Source organism: Coturnix japonica, chromosome 7, assembly GCF_001577835.2.
Source record: "Coturnix japonica isolate 7356 chromosome 7, Coturnix japonica 2.1, whole genome shotgun sequence".
Lineage (NCBI taxonomy): Eukaryota > Metazoa > Chordata > Aves > Galliformes > Phasianidae > Coturnix > Coturnix japonica.
This window is the reverse complement of record NC_029522.1, coordinates 10,675,705-10,693,930: the sequence shown is the minus strand read 5'-3', so window position 1 is coordinate 10,693,930 and position 18,226 is coordinate 10,675,705. Positions and strand designations below refer to the sequence as shown.

Genomic DNA, 18,226 nt, shown 5'->3' with positions numbered 1-18,226 from the left:
CGATGCCTGGGTTGAGGAGGAGGAGGCTGTCACGTTAAGTTAGAGCCTAGCCCTGCAGATCGGTGCTCCATGAAGTATTTTTGGTTGTGCAGGAGCAGTCCCCGTAGCAGCAGGCTGACCTTCATTCTGGAAGGAAAGCTTATTCATGGGGAGCATTTTGTAGGATACTTCTCACCCCAAGGACACCGACACAGCAATATTATTATGATGTTACACATGAGCTTCTATTTCCAAATGAAAAATGGAGATAGAGAATGCTCTCCACCTATTGATTCTTTGAATTTGCATACTTGGGTACATATGTTTGATGTCTGTCTTTGTGTGCAGCTGTTTGCCAAACGTGACAGGATTTGTTTTTTAAACCTGGGGGCGAGTTCTGCCCTGTGCATTTAAAATAAGATTCCTCTGAATTATTGAATATGTCAATAAATAAAGCAGAGGAAGCAGGCAGGAAAAAACCCAGAGGTCCTTGGCAAAAGGAGGTTGTGGATGCTGGCAATAGGTTGTTACAGCAGGAAAGAGACAGAGAAAAAATAAAAGGGGGGGGGGGGCAACTTTAAAGAAGAAAAAAAAATGTAAAGAACGAAGAGTTGGACTGAATATCTCTGTTCTGCTTTTCTCTGAGTTGAATAGTAATTATGAGCTGGGCCCTGAACTGCTTTTCTTGTGTACCTGTGAATATTATTCCACCTTGTGGTGGAGGGTGAAGGAGAAGTCAGATAGTCAAATAGGAGCTGAAGTGGAGTGGGGAGACATCTGGGCTGTGTCAGTGCTGCTCAGGCTCAGGGTATATGTGGGGTGGGAGCCACCAGCGCCCTGTGGCCGGGCATGGGGCAGTGCTGGGGAGAAAGCTGGGGACTAGCGAGGAGGAGGCATGCATGCACCTTTCCAAACAGAGAGTTTTATCCTGCAACACAGCTGAGCAAAAAGGAGAGGAAAAGGAAGAGGAAGGAAAAGGTCCGTCCCCAGAGATGCTCACCCACAGAGGGATGTGCAAGGCTGCAACCATGTGCATTGTCCATAGCAGCATGCTGTGCTTGTAGTGGCTGTCACCAATCAGTTTGGATGGATCACCTGAGTGCCGGCCCTCCTGGTCACCCCACGGGTCCATGCAGGCGGAATGAGCTTCCTTGTGAGAAATCATTTTGCAGGCAGGGTTGCCAGAGTGCAGAGCAAAGCATTTCCCTAAGCAAATAAAGCGAGGTGATTTTGCTGTAACTTCTGTGAGTTAGGGAGAGTGGTGTATATCAGCAAGCCAAAATAGTGGGATTTTACCTTAATTATGTGCATTGTGAAGGAGGAAGAGGGGAATTAGGTATTGAGAGCTGCATGCACATGACTTGTGGGAATGGTCACATTGACTGATGCAGGAAGGAAAGAAAGCTTGCCCTGTTCATTCACAAGGTATGCAGCACAGCCAACCCCCAACATGCTCCCTCAGCAGAAGTCCCTCTGATTAGTAGGGCTGGGGGCTGCCAGCACCTCAACCGCATGCTTCTGGGGGACCACAAATAAAATGTGGCATTCTACAGAACTCATCCTCCCATCCCCAAAATTATAGCATCCCTTGCACTCCTCTCAAGAGATCTTGCATGAGCAACCATTTAAATGAATGTTACATTATTTACAAGTTCTGCTGTTATTAAATTAATGTTACATTCATTGGAGTTTTTGTTTTGTTTTGTTTTCAAGGCAGAGCTGTAATTTGAGCAACATATTCATCAAGTGGGAAATGGTGGCTCCAATTATTTTAACATTCATTTGCCCATTCAGCTTCCTCTGCATCTGCTGGTTTCTCAGTGCGGCAGCGTGTCAAAGCGCTCACACACATCCCGGCCAGGGACGTTTCTGTGCTGTTCAGCAGCAATGTCTCCGCAAGGGAGACAATGGGAAATGTTCAGTCTGGCACAGCTGAGGCTGCTGGAGCTCTGCTGCGAGGGCCATTAGGCATCAGTTGCAGCAGCAGTGCATCCCTGGGTATGGATTTCCTCTCTCTGCTGGAGCATCCCTCCTGGCTTCAGAGCATGGGAAGTTGGGACTGGCAACTTAAATTCAGGCTGAGCAACAAGAAGAGGCTCTAGCAATTTGGCAGCACAGGAGCCTTCATGAAACAATCTCGTGCATGGTAGTGATGCTCATTGTGGTGAGTGTGAGATAACTGATTTAAATCTGAAAGGATACCTTTGGTCAGTGGGTAAGAGACGAAGCACCAGCCCCTCAGCAAGTGTTGAAAATAAGATAGAATAGTAAAAAAAAACGTTATATTATTTTTTTCGGTGCCTGAAGTGTAGGCTTTCCCAACATGATCATAAAATCTTGTAATTTGTTAATGCTTCTCTCTTTGAAGCTACACTCCGTGCCTCCCAGGCCTCATTTTGGGTCCAGTCCTGCCACCCAGCTCTGACAAACACTGCCAGAGTGCTGCCATGCCAGCCCCACACATGGTGTGAGTTTAAAAAAAAAATCAGTAACTGTGCTCTCTTTTCTCTTTATCTGTTTTTTTCAGTCTGTGAGACTCTTTTGAGCTATTTCCTGCAACTATGAGAGCTAACTGCATGCTTAGGGACTTTTTTTCTTTCCCAGAGGAGATGGGAGATTTGGATGATTTTTGGCCTGCGAGAGTTGATGTGTGACTGTCCATGTAGGAACACCCCTGCACCTAAATGGGGCTTCAGCCTCCAAAAGGAGTCCCCTTCTGCCCTGGCAGTGCTCTTTTGCCTATGCACATCTCATTTTTCAGTTAGATATTTGCAGTCAAATGTATACAATCCAATCATTCAGTATGGCTGGAGGGAGCCAGGTACAAGTGGAACCTCTCATTCCACTGAACCTAGAAAAGGAGATGGATAACTTGCACTGAAAGGCAGAACATTCAAAACTGTTATTCAAAATTGGATTTTGCTGAGTACCTCCTATTTCTAAGCAAGGGACAGTACAAAGCAGTGCTGGCCAGCAGCGGGTTCTCCATGGGTACAGCCGCCAGGAACGGCAAGGACAAACGTGGCAGGGACCTGCTCAAAGGGGAGCACAGTGTGCAGGAGGCAGGATGGCAGTGCTCAGAAAGATGATGAAATGTGGCCCTGCAAGACCCTCAGCAGTGGCTCGTTGGATGTGCCTCTGCTCTGTTCATTAATCTGCGATAATTAGACTTTATTTGCAGAGGTTAACAGCAGTGGCACATGGTAATTAACCACTCATTCCCCACTAAAGGAGTCATAAAGCTGCTTGCGTGACACTGGTCTGGCTGTGGGTATTTTTGGTGCTGGTGGGTGCTCCCAGGGAGTGATGCACCCCTAAACCATTCCTGCATTCCTGGCCTGGCCTGAGCTGGTGCTGCAAGAGGGGTCAGGGGAAAACAAAACCAAATCCTCTGCCGTTTGCTCTGTGGTATCTCACTGGCCAGCTGGGAGCTGTTATTTCCCTAGGGCACAGGCAATTCTGCTCAAACACCTGCTGCTGCTGCGGGCAGTAGCATGCCCCCACTTTTGCAGAGCACTGCATATGGCATTAGAGCTGAGATCAGCCTAGGATTAGGGAAGATGGAGCAGAAGTGCAGATTTTGGACAAGATCTCCCCCTCCCCTTTCATTACTTCTCCCTCCCTTTCCCCACATCCCCCTCCAGCAAAACCAAGCTAATTAGCTGAATAGATGAGGATAGGCCGAGCGGGGAGAAGCCCCGTTGCGTGCCCTATATTAGTAACCCATGTGGGAGCAGCTGGATTGGAGAGAGATTCAAAAGGAAAATTGTAGGTGCAGGTTGAAGGAGAAGTGGGATAAGCTTTCCCCCAATGTGGCAATGATGTCATCCTTCTCCAGTGCCAGCCAGCAGCACTGCATCCATCCCCTACAGCTTGATGACCAGCAGGGAACCTCTTACTCAGGGACTTCAGCCCTATGCACTGGTTTTGCACGCTCCTTCCCAGCAGGGCAGGCACAGCCAGACACCTCACAGCAATTCAGAAGAAACCCAAAGGGGTGCCCAGACACAGCCCCACTGGAAAGAGTGGCTACAGGAAGGGTCCAGTGGGAAATGGGCAGCCAAGGTGGGGGTTTCAGTAGGCACGCTGTTGTGTCTGCGTTTCTCTCTCTGAAGCAGCACCATTCTTCCCTTCAGTTGTGTGCCAGCAGTAGGTCTGGCTGCAGACCCCTGATTTTTGTTCCTCTGCCCAGGAGCTACTCCAACAGAGGCAGCGTTTGTTTGCAATTACTGCCTTCACCTTGGGATGGGGAACTTGCTTCAGTTACCAAGCAGGTGAGTGCAGCTGGCAGCTGCAAAACCTGTCGGTGCTGGAACATCCCCTTGGAAACATCCAGGCCTTGTCTGTGTGTCCCATGTCCCAGCTTCCATATTACTTCCATGGGAAAAATAGCTCACAGCTCCAGGGTGGCTTTTGCTGATCCTACATTTCACTGCTTTGTTTCTTCCTTTGCTTTCCCAGCAGCCATCCCTCACAGCTTATCTTACTGCCTGCTCTTCCCCTCCTGGACCATGCTGTGGTTGTAATCCTGTGCATTTGCTGTACCACCTCCTGTTTAATCTTTCAGGCATTAGCTTGTCTTGTGCTCACACTGCCTTACATGTCTTCATTTCACATATTCTATCCATTGTTTCAACTCTTCGGAGTATCAGATGAGTTTATCACCTTCTTTCTCCTAAGTGACAGGACATGAGAGTTTCCACAGCTCTAACATAAACCTTTCCAGTTCACAGGTACATTATTGTACCCAGAAATTAAAAACAAAAAATCCTTCTGAATTAGATCAAAACTAAGGGGGGGGGGGGGGGGAAAGCTGTTTCTTCTGAACTGGAAGAATGTTGTGAATAAGGCGAGGAGGGTCTTCAGCTCCTGGCTCTGAGCACACACACACACACTGGAGCACAGTCACATCCTTACAGGTCTCTTCTGGGGAGCTTCAGTGACGGTTCATTGAACAGAAGAGATGACATGTCTCAGACTGACATTTCTCAATGACTTTTTGATTAGCTACAGAAATTAATGCTTGCATCTGAAAACATAGATGGACACATCTGTAGTGATGAGAATGAGCATTTGGTCAGAAGGACAGTTCTTCTCCAGCTTTGCTGACAGGGCTCAGGGCTCCTGTGGTCCAGGATTTCCTCTTACCATCTGTCTCATCAAGAGGTGATGCAGATCCCAGCACACGAGGCTCAAGTGCAAAAGCAAGGTGCTGTGCTAATGCTGTCGCTCTCCAGAAAGGAGCTGCATGCTATGTTACCTGCATGCCCGTAGCTTAGGGGTCTCAGTTTATATCCTAGCTTGCAGTGATATGGCTCCACCTGCAAACTTTAGAGGGCTTTGTTTGGGTTCTGTTGTCTGTCTGCTCTTCCACCAACACACGCTGCGCCAAGGGGTGCCTTCTGCTCTTCACCCAGTCACTCCCACTGCATAGTCTACTGGGGGCACTGCTCAAACAACTGAACCATCCTCAGCCACACCATTCCACCTCTGCTTTACAGGAGCATTGTGGCTGACCCTCTTGAAGTTGTCAGCTGGGCAAGGACTCATTGCTCCAGCTGTCGTGGTTCTGCACAGGGTAGGCTTTATCCCAAGTCTTAAGCTTACCCAGCAAGGCATCAGGCAGCCTGCAGACCTGGGCTGTGCCACTTCCCTTCCACTGGTCCTTTTTTTTTTTTTTTTTTTTAATCCAGAAGCAGAACACAAGAGTAATAAGAACTACACCGGGGCAGCAGAAGTGTTTAGTGGTGAAAGCGCTAACACAAACTCATCTGCTGAACTACAGGGTTTGTTGGTTTTTCTTCTGAAAAAGAAGAAGAAAAAAAAAAAAGAAATGATTTCAAATAAAAACCACTCCTTTGTGAGGCTTGCAGGATGAAAATTACTCTAATGTTTCACTTCATGAAAACAGTTTCCCCATTTTCCAACCAGCTATTGCAAAAGGATTTGCCATTAGTAATAGAAGAAGCTACACATCTGGTCGAGGTTTCACCATCAGACAAAGGGAAGGACGTCAGCGAGGCATTAAATGTAGATAATGGATTATCAACAGGGAAAGCAGCCCTTGGGGGGTGGGTGCGGGGCGGGGAGAGGGGCCGGGCGTCCCGAGGCACAAAGGCAGCCAAGTGAGACGTGGGAGGGCTGTGCCTGGCTCCGGAGCTCATGCTGCTTCTGGGGGCGGCTGCGGCTGGTCCCCTGATGCCTGCCAGACGTGGCCTGCAGGGAAGAAATCAAATATTAACTGGTTCCTGCTCCCAGACCTGCACGAGGAAGATGAGTGAACCAGGAGGGAGACTGGTGGAGCCAAGAGAACAGTAGGAAGCCAAGCAATAAATTATTAGTGAGCATGAGTAGGGAAGCTTTCAAAGGCAGAGTTGACAGAGACACTAACAAAATCCCCAGGTTAAGAAAAAGCCTTTGCTAAACTTGCATAAAACCTGGTAAACACCTTTGGTGAGATCAGAGAACAGCCCTGATATCAGCACAGGGTGAGTGGTAAGGATCAAGGAGCCAACAAAATGCCCAGAAGAAAGTGATAGAGCTCTTGTGGAACTGAACAGCTCAGAGTGAGGAGGAAACTCAGCAGCTTTTACAATGCTGTGCAAGACCCCAGAACCAGAAGCAGGGTACTCTCTGTAGAGAGCTTACTGCCTGATGGAGTTTTGCCCAGCATCTGCAAAATGGGCTGAACATCTGTGCACAGATGAATAGAAAACCAGGACAGAGAAGCAGTGCCTCACCACCCACAGAGGAAGCAGTTCAAGTTAAGGATTCACCTCCTCTGAAATATAGTCCCTGGTCCAGATCCTACTGATGTCAACAAGGAGCCTGGCCCCAGCAGAGCCTGACCAAGTTGTCTTGGGTCTGATGAGAGCTCATCCATCATACCGGAGCGGCAGAAATCAAAGGGTGGCTCAGACCGAGAGGTCTGAGTGTGTTCCTGGCTGCCTAAGCATCGGGGAATCTCAAACTTCAAACACAGGCATCATCACAAGTGCCTCTGTCCTGCTTCCAGACAGGAGCAGGGGCATCCCACGTGGATTTGCTCACATCCTGGAGAAGATGAGCAAAGATCTGAAACATCCACATTTGTGCTGCCTTCCCAGAACCTTCCTGCCATGAGTTGTGAGATGCGGACACCTGGTGGATTTAGCAAACCTGCAGAAACCGCACCTCCTGACCTGATGGTCACCAACCTGGACATTCCTGCTACCCTTCACCCCTTGCAGTTATGAACTATGATGAATAAGCACTGCAAATAAGCTGCAGCAACAGCCTTTCAGATCTGGGAGCTTTTCTTGGAAAAGGTGCAAGGATGTTGCTTTGGTTGCTGGGCACAAAGAGAACGATGAAAGCTGCTTGTCTGGGTGAGACAGGGGGCTGGATGACATGTGGCAGGGAGATGTGGGTGTTACAAGAGTTACTGCAAGGATCTGGCCTCTTTGGCAATGGATGTTAATGGCATTAGTAACAAAGCAAACAGGAACACAGGGCAGTAAACAGCATGTGCTGGTCAGCCCAGACTAGCAGGGCCTATTTTGGCATGAGGATTTTGGCCTGACCAAGCCAATCTTTTCATATCCAAAGGCTTCTTTTTTTCCCCTGCAAAATTTCAAGCCATTCCATTGCAAACCTGAGGCAAAGGGGACCATGGTGAACACTCCAGGTACAGGACTAAGTGTTTGCCCTGCAGGATGCCAGCACTGCTTCCCAAAGCCTGGCCAAGTGCATGCCTCCCCCTTACTTACATCCAGAGAACAAATTAAATACATCCTGGATACAATGAGATTTATAACTTAATTGACTGGCTGTAAAAAGTTATTTCCCTTTTCAGCCCTTCTGCAACCAAACCACCCCTCCTTTCCTCATCTATCTCTTCCTGTGAATATCTGATAGCTAACCATAACATGGAGAGTAAATACCTGAATTCATTCTCCAGGACAGGCGTGCTGGCAGTCCTCTGCCCAGGGACAGGACTGCTCCGCTCTGCTCTACACTCCTCGCCCTTGTATGAGGTTGTGGGACTCACACATGGTCAAGCCAGGAAACACATCCTGATGGTGTTGTCACAAAGGATATTGGTCTATAGGAGAAAGAGTTTCCTTATTTCTTACTCAAGCTAGCCACCAACTCTGCAAATTAATGGATGTTGTGGTCAGCAGTATTGTATGGGTCAGGTCTGGCTTACTCTTAAGTCAGGCAAAGCAGTGAAATGAAAGACCCGTGGCCCTGCTCCTCACTCTCTGGCTGTTTGCATGCCCAGATTTGCATAGATTTTCTCATGCAGCGCAACCTGCCTGCTCAGCAGCCTGCCTGCAAGACATGTTTCCAGCATCACTGCATTCTCTCATCCCAGCAGCCACACATAGCCCAGCAATCCCTGCAGGAGAATGCATGTGCTCCAGTACTCACCACATCCTGAGCCCACTGCCTCAAGTCTTGAGTGCTGCACTTGGAGACAGGCTTGTAAAGTAAGAAAACAGGAGATCATACAATAAAGGTGGTATAATAGATAGACAAGATTATCTATAGGAGAAACTCACCAATCCTGAGGCCTTCAATCTAAATAGAAAATGCTGAGGCTGGTCACCCAAACACCACAAAGGAAAAGTCTCCAAAAAGAGATGCTGTCTTAGTGGTGGTCAGCCCTTAAATGGGATCTGGGAGAGGTGGAGTCAAGTTCCACCCCTTCCAGGAGCACAGCTAAATCACCTTCACCTGTGCTCCCACAGCTGACCCAACACTTGCCTCAGATGGTTAATCAGAGGTTCAGGCTGTGATTACCAATTTCCTATACACAGGCTGCGCCGAGATTTCAGAGCGCCTGGCTGACTCCATCCAGATTAATTATCAGTGCCTAGGAAAAAGATCTCACGTCAAATTGGTGGGAATTCAGCTTTGTTTTCCCTGTGTTTGGCCTCCTGCCAAGGGAGCGGGAGCAAAACCAGCACTGCCTTCCCTTTCTTGCAGAAACCTACAGTCACTCTGACACAATTAAAAAACGACTTATTGGATGCAGGGCTTTTAAAATACAGTGCTGCTTCCCTTCCATCCATCACTCCATTACGGGGACAACAAAGCCCGTAGCCAAAACAAAGGGAGTAAGATGCCCTCTGGAGTGGCGTAGCGGTGATGGACCCATGCACACAGGGCAACCCCATTGCCGAACTTTGTCGGGGGACATGGGGCACGACAAGGTCCCATCAAGTCCCTGTGTGGATACATAACAGCCTGCGCCGGAGGCTTCTAGGGCATAAATAATTCAAGAGCCGTGAAGAGGATTTCTCCCTCTGCCTCCCTCTCTGGCTTGTAACAAATGCTAATTTAATCAATCGGCAGTAAATCTGGCTGCTTGCTGACTCATGGCAGACGGTGCCCCTGCGGACTGGAGCAGCAGCTTTGCTATCTCATTTGGAAACGAACAATGTGGGAGCCAGCTTCGTTGCTTTTCACTTTTTCTTGGTTTTACTCAAGTTGGTACAAAGCGGAGACAGCTGCAAAACGCATCCAAGGCCGTCGGCCATGGGATGCTGAGCCGAACCCAGCCTGGCTCACAAATCGGGCAGCAGATACCGAGGAGGGAAGGTGCATGGGGCATCGCTTGGGGCTCCTTGCTGCTGCAGGTCCCCGGTCCTTTGCAAGTGGGTTTCCACAGCCATGCAGCTCCCTGGTGCAGCAGCAGCAGCTCAGGGCAACCGGCAGAAAGCAGCAGGACAGTGCTGTCTGGGAAGGAATATTAATGTTCTGATTATGATTAAAGTTATTTCACTTATTCGCAATGTTTATCAGCCTCCAGTAACCTTTTGACCCACAGAAGAGTGGGTCAGGGCGCAAGCTAGGAGACCAAACTGAAAACTATACAGCGAAGTGCTTTCCCAAATGAAAATCAGTTTGATACAAAATGGATATTTTTTTTCTGCTTGATCGTGTCCATTTTTGCTTCTGAAAAATCAATGACAGCTTAAAAAAATTAAAACATCTTCTCAAATGTTTGCTGCAGGGAAAGAGGGAAGCCCATCTGTGATGAATGAAATGTTTTCATCAGATGAAACCTATTAATACAAGCTATAAAGCTTTTACTTTGCAGGTTAAAAAAAGTCCTTCTGCAGCCTTTGTTTTTTGTTTTTATTTGCTGAGAGCAAGATCAGTGTGTTTATCTGCTGCTGTCTCTGTCTGCAGACTTACTTACAACCCAGCAGTGGATGGAGCCTTTTACTCCATAACTTCCCACCACAGAGACTTGGTACTGTAACATGGAGGGAGACCAAGGGAACCAGCAGGCCCCTGTGTGGCTGAGGTGGCATGTGGTCTGCACTGGGCATGGGCACAGGCCATATCTTCTGCATCTCAAATGGCATCCAGCCCAGGAGCAGCAGTTAATTAGCAACAAAAACCAGAAACACAGCTGATGTTTGGTTGTCGTATGCCTTGATATTGGGCAAGGATCAGGGCTGTGAAGCAGCAGCACCCTCAACTGCTTGCTGCAGAAAGTTCCCGTCCAACACACTGATTTTGTATTGCGCAGCTCCCTACACGGTGTGTAATCTTTGCTTGAAAAGCTTTTATTCAGCTGATCAGCAGAGTTGTTTGCTGCAGCACGCCTTAGGGCTCTCATGAATGAAAGAATTATAAGCGTATATTAATAAATTACATCCTCTATTTGCCAGCAGCTCCTACCCAGCACAGACCTGGGTATCATCACAGGAAACACCAGCACTGCCAGCATCTCCTGTTGCAGAATGTTGTCTCCATTTCCTCCAGCATGATGGTGCACAGGGCAAACACAGCCCACTGAAGCAGTGTGTGTTTTCTATCCCTGCATGCACCTTTAGTGCTGTGTAGTAATGAGGCCATCCACATCTATGCAAAGCACTCCTGGGACGAAACACACGCATGACATAATTTCTGTGTAACTCTTAAAACATGCTTTTAAGCCTTCGTGTAGGCTTCCCTTCACTGAGGAGGAGCTGCATGGCAATTAAAATGCTACCGTTGTTCTGTTTCAATTAGAAGTCCTCTTAATTGTCAAGTCTTCAAGGTTTTTAAGCTTGCCTCTGGTGAAAGATGGCAGCAGTGTGTGCTGATGGATGGTGTTCACGTGTCTCCTTACACCGCAAAAAACATCACAACAGTTACCCTGCTGCAACCACATTAGACTATCATGTCTTGTTTCTTCATTTCTTTTGTCACTGGTGTTCATTACCGAAGAGCTCGGCTGCTGTTCAACAAAGCACTTAAGGCCCTGCTTGATTTGTGCTGAAGTCAATTCCCTTTGCAATGCTGCAGCATGTCTACATTAAGGATCCACATGGAAACCAGACCAGATCTTTGTTCATGTCAGCCCTCCCAGGCCTGCTGACCTGGAAGAGAAGACTTACAGCCCAAAGCACTGCAAGAAGAATTTATTTTAAAAAAAAAAAGTAATAAGGGCAGGTTCTCCAAATTGCTGAGCCCCTTTGTGGCCCAAACAGCCACCTAATTCATGCCAGTGCCTGGCACAAGAGGCACAAGCACTTTGCAGCTCTTTCTCATTTCAGTCCCTTTGCTGGTGGCACCCGTCAGCATCAATCCATTACTCAGAGAAGTTCCATCATCCGTATTTATCAGCTTCAGCCAAAATGCCCCAAACTCTGAGGCATGGTGAATCTGTCCCTAACAGGGTCTTTGTTTGAGCAGGGTGGCTGAGCTCAGACTCCCAGTGTCCCTTCTTTGCCAGCCCATGAACAGGGCAGCTCCACAGGGATGCTCACAGGCTGGGAATGGAGCTTTGTGGCAGCAGATGCTCTTGATAGTGCCTTAGAATTTTATTATTCTAATTTAATAGAATCATAGAATCAGTGTGGTTGGAAAAGATCACTAAGATCATCTAGCCCAACTGTAAGTTGCTTGCAAAGGAGCATGCATCTCCAAGGGATACCAGGCAGGTGACCTTTCTCAAAGCACTTGTGCTGGGGAGGACCAGAGCAGCCACAGTGGCAGTGCTGGAGACCTCAGTGACAACTGGTTGGAGTGACACGCTGGTGTCTTGCTTTGCCAGTGCCCTGTCATTCAGCTGCAGGCATTTTGACAACAGCTCCAGCTGGAGTGTGCGAAAGCAGCAGCATATTGTAAGCACACAAAGCCGTGACCATGCTCTCGCAGGGCTAGCACAGGGTGTGTAATGAGAGCTGCCAGGAGGTCCGACTTGTAGGTTTTGTAACGATGCCTTGCAAATAATCGGTGCTTGCACATCTCCTTTCACTATGAGGCGCTAGCACGTCTTTGCATGTGCTCTGCTGGTAATTGCACAGGGAATGGACACATTTGGTCCTGTTGTCTGCTATGAATAATGCATAGTGAAGGAGGGGGGGCAAAAGCGCTGAGCTCCTCACGTTTAGATGGACTTTCTTATCATTGTTATTTAGATGTCATAGCCGTTCTTTGCCCTTGTGGCTGCAAAAGTGTACTGTTAAGGAGGGGGAGAAAGCAGCAAAGCGAAAAATGAGCCACAGACTAAAACTAATCTGAGATTATCCATGCAAATTGGCAGCCGAGATTCACTGTGAAAATCTAACCCCAGTAGAAATGACTGAGATTATTTCTGCTGAATGTTGGTTTTCTTCTGACTCACTAAGCTGTGCTGGGGGAAAATCCTCCCATCCATTCTTGTTTAGTATAAGAAACATTAATAATCTTCAACCCATGGCAGCAGGCACAGGGATCCGTGCTTAGCTCATGCTGATGGCTGCTGCTGCTCAGCTCGCAAAGCAGAGGCTTTGCCTTTACCACTCGATATTCCTCACATTCGCCTTAAATCAGGTGGTTATTCAGCACAGCCTGCTTTTTTGCTTTCTACTAGCTATTTCCTCTTAGAACTCCCACTCACAAAGCAGTCGAGTAAAAACCCAGGAAATCTAAAGGCTAAGCAGGATGCCTGTGGAAAATACAGACAGTGTGTATTTGCAGGCTGAGATGTGAATATCTCATAGCAGGCAGCACGCTGGATGTGTCTGGATTATACCTTTGCCACGCTGCACAAAACACGAACATCTTTTAGGGATATGGATGTGCCAGTGCTGCTTTGAGCATCTGTGGTAGCTGCAATGTAATAGTGACTCCCAGCTACACAGCTCTTTGTGCTGCCAGTCCCAGGGAAAATCCAGTGTGCTAGTTAAGACTATACAACGCACTGGTTTGCAAAGATATCAGAGAGTGCAAGAGTTGAAACCAGCAGCAAGTTTCCATCTTTATCCATTTATTAACACAAACTGCTTTATTTCCCTGTGGCAATTTTTCCAGAGTCCCTTTGGAGATGCTGTGCCTGGATGCAGCTGAGTTTCGCTCTGTGTTCACTATGAATGCACACCAGCTACCATGGCACTTAGAGGAATGCCCCAGGCTGCTCAGCATCAAACACCCGCTTCCACTTCACTTGCAGAATGAGTTCATAATGAACATCATCCACATCTGACCAGGGCAGCCACTCTGTGTACCCTGGGGTGGTGGTGAGGATCAGGACAGTCACCCCATGCCACCACCATACTCTCTCAGCATCCCATCCCATGCAGATTGAGGGATGGATGGGAGTGAAATGATCATTTGTCGCTTTTCTGGTGTTTTTCAGGGTTTTTTGTGTTCAATTGCTTTTAATTGCATTAAAATCCCAGATATTTGGACTCATTCCACTGCTAACTGAAAAATGAGGGGGCTGGAAAGGCTTATGTGAAAATGTTGTTAACATATTCCTCTTCCCACTCTCTGTGCTTCCTCCAATGTGCCCTGAAAACTCCAGAAATGCCAATCAGTGCTAATGATCCCAGCAGACCTGAGCAGGGAAGCACAGGATGGGAAGCAGCTGCACCTCGTGGAGCAGGGTCCTGGGCCTTTCAGCAGCATGAGATGCCATCACCTCAATCAATTCCCACATGCCACCATGCTGTGACTGGGGAGGTGGGTCCAAGCTTGGGGGATTTCTGCTCCCCATGGCTCCCTGAAGCTTTCCCTCGCTTGGTGCTGCTTCACCTGCTCTGTGCGAGTGCATCTGTTGACACAGCGTTATTTTTTAATCCCACAAGACAGCCAGCTTTTAGGAAAACCTTTGAAAGAGCTGCCAGTTCTTGTGCCAAAAACGTGTGGGAAGAAAATAACATTTTTGCCCCCCTGCTGGTACCTGCATACCCCACTGTGTACCATCAGTCACACGCTGGTGTTGCCTGTCTCCGTACAGGGCTTTCTCCCTATGAAAATTCCCTCAAAGTCATGAATGCCATTAGCTAAACATTTCTGAGGCCTGGACCAGCCTGGGAAGAAGCCCCTGGACAGGGCTCTGTGAAGGAGCATGCTCTGGGTTGATACACTTTGCCACGTCCATGGGTGACGGTGAGATTTGACAGCACCACACTGCAAGTACAGCGTGAAGCTGGGGCTGAATGTAGCCAACACATCTCACCGGGAGAAAATCTTCACTAGATGTTCCTCCCATGTGTTAAATATTGACTGCTGGGTCCACCAGTGAAGCAAACTTGCTTTAAGGTGGGAAGGAAAATGTCTGAAGTGCCAGCTTTCTTATGCTGGGCCCAGTGAAGCACCCCACTGCTCCAGCATGCCCTGCACCCACAACCACATCCTGCAGTGCCCAGCTTCCCCCAGGCTGTCATCCCCAAATGAGAGGAGTCCCATTGGGGCTTACCGCTACTCCTGGGTCCTTACCAGCAATTAGCTCAGCAAGGCTGGTTGTATTTCTGCACAGCACAGGCTGTCATTATTGGATAGGTTGGTAGTAATTCTGGCTGCTGTATTTTCCTGGCATTTTCCACCATAAAATCTTGCTTCTGGTCACCCACAGCCTTGCTCAACTTTAACCATTTAGAGAGAAATTCTCCATCCTAAGAATCCGCCCCTAAAGGTTTGTGGTTCTTTGTTTTTATGCAAGGATGTAATTCAGGCTAAGAGCCAAAGGCTGCTTTGCTCATCCAAGCCACATGTTGGTTCCAGTCAAACCTAAGGTTTTCCTATGTCAACATGGCAACAGGATACTTTGCAATTGTTTTTTAGTGTGTGTAGTAGCTCACTGAGAGTCCTAGGAAATCAGAGGGACTCCATTTTGATCCGTGGTGGAATGCACAGCGGTCACATCATCTTCTGTCCGGGCCTTAATGCTTCCCTCTGGAGCCACCAAGCCTTGGGGTTTGCCACCATTAAATACTGAACTGTATGGCTGCTTTTCTCCAGCACTGAGAGAAAGCCAGCTCTGCATTTCAGTGTTCATATCTCACACAGATCCCTACACACTGCTGCTAACACAGCAGAAAATGCTTGCGGCGATACCATCTATTTAAAAGTAACGAGACCAGGGCTGCAGAGCACAGCCCTGCAGTGCCTGGGGCCAGCATCTCCAGACAGGGAAGGCCCTGTGGGATAGGAATGATGGAGCTGGGCACTTGGGCACAGGGAGCAATGGGAGCATGCCTGTGGGCATTGCAACCAGAGCCTCCAGGAGTGTGGAGCTGCAGAAACCTGGTGGAGGGAGGGAGGGGAAAAGCTGGTCTGGGAGAAGCAATGAGAAATAGAGGGACAGGGTGGAGACACGGGGCTGGCAGGATGATTAGCGCCAGATGGCAGGGATCAATTATTTACCATTTATGTACGATAAAAAAATACGCTTTAACGGTGGGAAGAGCACAAAACAAGCTCAATAGCAATTTAAAAGCATATGGAAATAAAATGCGGCAATTTAAGGGGTTGTAATAAATGTGCATCTTTCGTTGTAATGCCCCTGCAAGAATTACAAATGTTAAGCCTTAGTGAATTACACTTAAAAATAAATGTAACATAAAAAAGAAATTAGGTGCACAAATAACTTTACATTCAGGCATTTATAAAAGAAAATCTGTTTGCAGCAGCTAATTAGAAGAAGAGTTCTAATGAGCATCGCTTTTCCTTACCTTAGAGTCAAGGCTGAAATGTTAAACATCAATATAGGTATGGTGGGTGCCATTAAAAGCTCAACTTTTGTAACTTCCCGGTGATTTCGAAGATGAGATATCTCTTTTCCAGAGAGAAGAGTTGGAGTTCTGGTGCCGTTAAATCTCCATTGTGTCAGGAAGAGCCATCTGTGCCGTTCTGCAGATATCCCAGGGCTTGCACCGCCGTGCTTAGTACCACCACAGTAACCAGGATATGCGGCCCATCCTGCCTGCACTCAGTGCTGTCCTGTCCTACTCCCTGGTCCCCAGTGTTTAATGCCTGATCCCCACCCTGCCCTGTGACACCCCTGCTGAGTGCGTAAAAAATGCCATGTGCTTCCAAGCAGGTTCATGGAGCAGGATGCTGGGGCCTCCTTGCTCTGATACAGGCAGAGAAGTTCTCTGATGTTCTGATTCAGAAACAGCAGACATTGTCTTACTGAAATAAGGAACATCCGTGCCACCCAAACAATATATTCTGGGAGAAGCGTGTCAGAACCAAAACAAGGCAGTCAAAACAGATTTCTGGTGAATTAGAAGCCTTCCACCAGTATATGGAGCTGATAACTTCCTCCAGAACATTTGCTTTTCTCTGCTCTGTTTTTGAACAAAAGAGCAGTTCAGAAAAACCAAGGCAAACCAACAGTGTTGCTTGGTCTGTTCCTCTCTACCCGAATTGCTGGGAACAGCTTTGACACTCTCCACAGATCACATTCTGCTGACATGGGGAAGACTTGCTCTTTTCCTTTAACTGGTTTTCCCTGCCCTTCTGCTCAGGGGTGGCTGCCATAAGGGCTGGCCTCATGCTCTGCACTTTGTTGTGGTGTGGGGATGAGGAGATGCTCTGTGTGGGCTGTGGACAGTGATGCTGCTCTGCAGGGATCCGATGTGGGGAGAGTTTCCTTCTTTGGGGTTTCTTGAGTGTTTGCTAGTGCTGGGTGAAGCCCCTGGAGCTGGAGCCCTGCCTGGGGCTGGCCTCACCCCACCACCTGGCTGGGCTGTGGCCACGGTGGTGTTTCCTGGTGTTGTGGGAGACCAGAAAGGTGAACAAGGGACCTGGAGAAGGGAGGGTGGTGTGGAGGCTGGAAATCCTGCCACCCCACAGCCTCATCCCATCTGGCGCAGCATACCAGCACCTCCTTGCTGCAGGCACAGTGTGACCCACGCTTGCATTTGCCTTGCAAGCCGGCAGCACTTCCATATTTTTAAATATTTAATCTTTGCAGCCCGGTTGCCATGGCAACCTTCACACAGAAATCTTGACTTTAGGTTAATTGGGAAGGTCCTTCCCAAGGGTGTGCGGCAGTGGGATGTCCTCCTGCTGCTGGGTCAGCTTTGCCCTAGGCAGGTCAGTGAATGTTTCAGTATCAGCTCCTGATATGCAATCACCAAGTTCGCAGGAAATGCCCTTCCCAATACTCAAATAATTCCTATTTACTGTCCCAGGACGCCCCTGGGTTCTGGCTGTGGGCAGCAATCTCTCCCAGGAGCTTGGCAGACCCACAGTGCCCAGCACAGAGCTCTGCCTATCGCTCAGGGAGGTTTGTGGCTCCTCTCTCTGTCAGCAGCAGTGCCATTCCATCCCCTTCAGCTGCTCTGGGGCTTCTCCCCCACTGCCATTGGAACACACCATGCTTAAGGCTGGATCCCAGGGTGCCCGCAGCATTGCACAAGGTGAGGCGATGGCAAGGAAACCGCGTCAGCAGTTGTGTGAGAGATGGTAGTGAGCCAAAAGGAAAAATGTATGCAAAAGGTACACTCTTTTGCCAACAAATTAAATCTAAATTACAGTCTGGGATTCTTCAAATAAGTTAAACGCTGTATTACAAATTTAGTCTCAATTAACAAATTAAATAGAAAGGCAAGCTTGATGCCTAGCAGCTGTTGTGAAACAGGAGGCATTTTGCAGTGATGACCTTCTCTCCTGTCACCATAGTGTGGCTGAAAACTGTATAGATGCAGTTATCAGTGTGCCCACACTTGCAGCCCCACTCCCTGCCCCTGCTCTGAGCTCAGCCAGAGCCCTGTGCCTGCTGCCTGCTGTGGTGGGGAACGGTGGCAGCTGAGGGAGAAATTAAGAGTGCCACTCAGAAATAGCAAGGAAGCAGTCACTGAAACAGCCTCTGGAGCCAATACAAAAAAATATGTTGACAAAATCTACAGGACCCAAAGGAATGTTTAAGAACGCTCTTTTATTCCCCCTGCAGAGCACTGATCTGTCCCTGTCCCAGAAAACATGAGCCACTGCCAAGGGCTCACTCTTTACTTGGGGCTTTTGCCTGTAAAACGACCTTGGGGCAGCT

At 48.2% G+C, this 18,226-nt stretch overlaps 1 long non-coding RNA gene across 3 annotated transcripts; it reads right to left on the bottom strand.

Moving 5' to 3' along the window:
• Positions 1 to 310: 310 nt before the first annotated feature.
• On the bottom strand, positions 311 to 8,668 carry LOC107316555. Of its 3 annotated transcripts, XR_001556429.2 has the most exons (6): positions 8,523 to 8,668; positions 8,392 to 8,442; positions 8,168 to 8,292; positions 7,902 to 8,062; positions 6,756 to 7,032; positions 5,789 to 6,195 (listed from the first exon to the last, which is right to left on the bottom strand). It is a non-coding gene; the product is annotated as an uncharacterized LOC107316555 (long non-coding RNA). The 3 variants fall into 3 exon arrangements; XR_001556427.2 differs by lacking the exons at positions 8,168 to 8,292; positions 8,392 to 8,442 and having other exon boundaries at positions 8,523 to 8,660; XR_001556428.2 differs by lacking the exons at positions 5,789 to 6,195; positions 6,756 to 7,032; positions 8,168 to 8,292; positions 8,392 to 8,442 and adding an exon at positions 311 to 5,782 and having other exon boundaries at positions 8,523 to 8,652.
• Between the last annotated feature and the right edge of the window lie 9,558 nt (positions 8,669 to 18,226).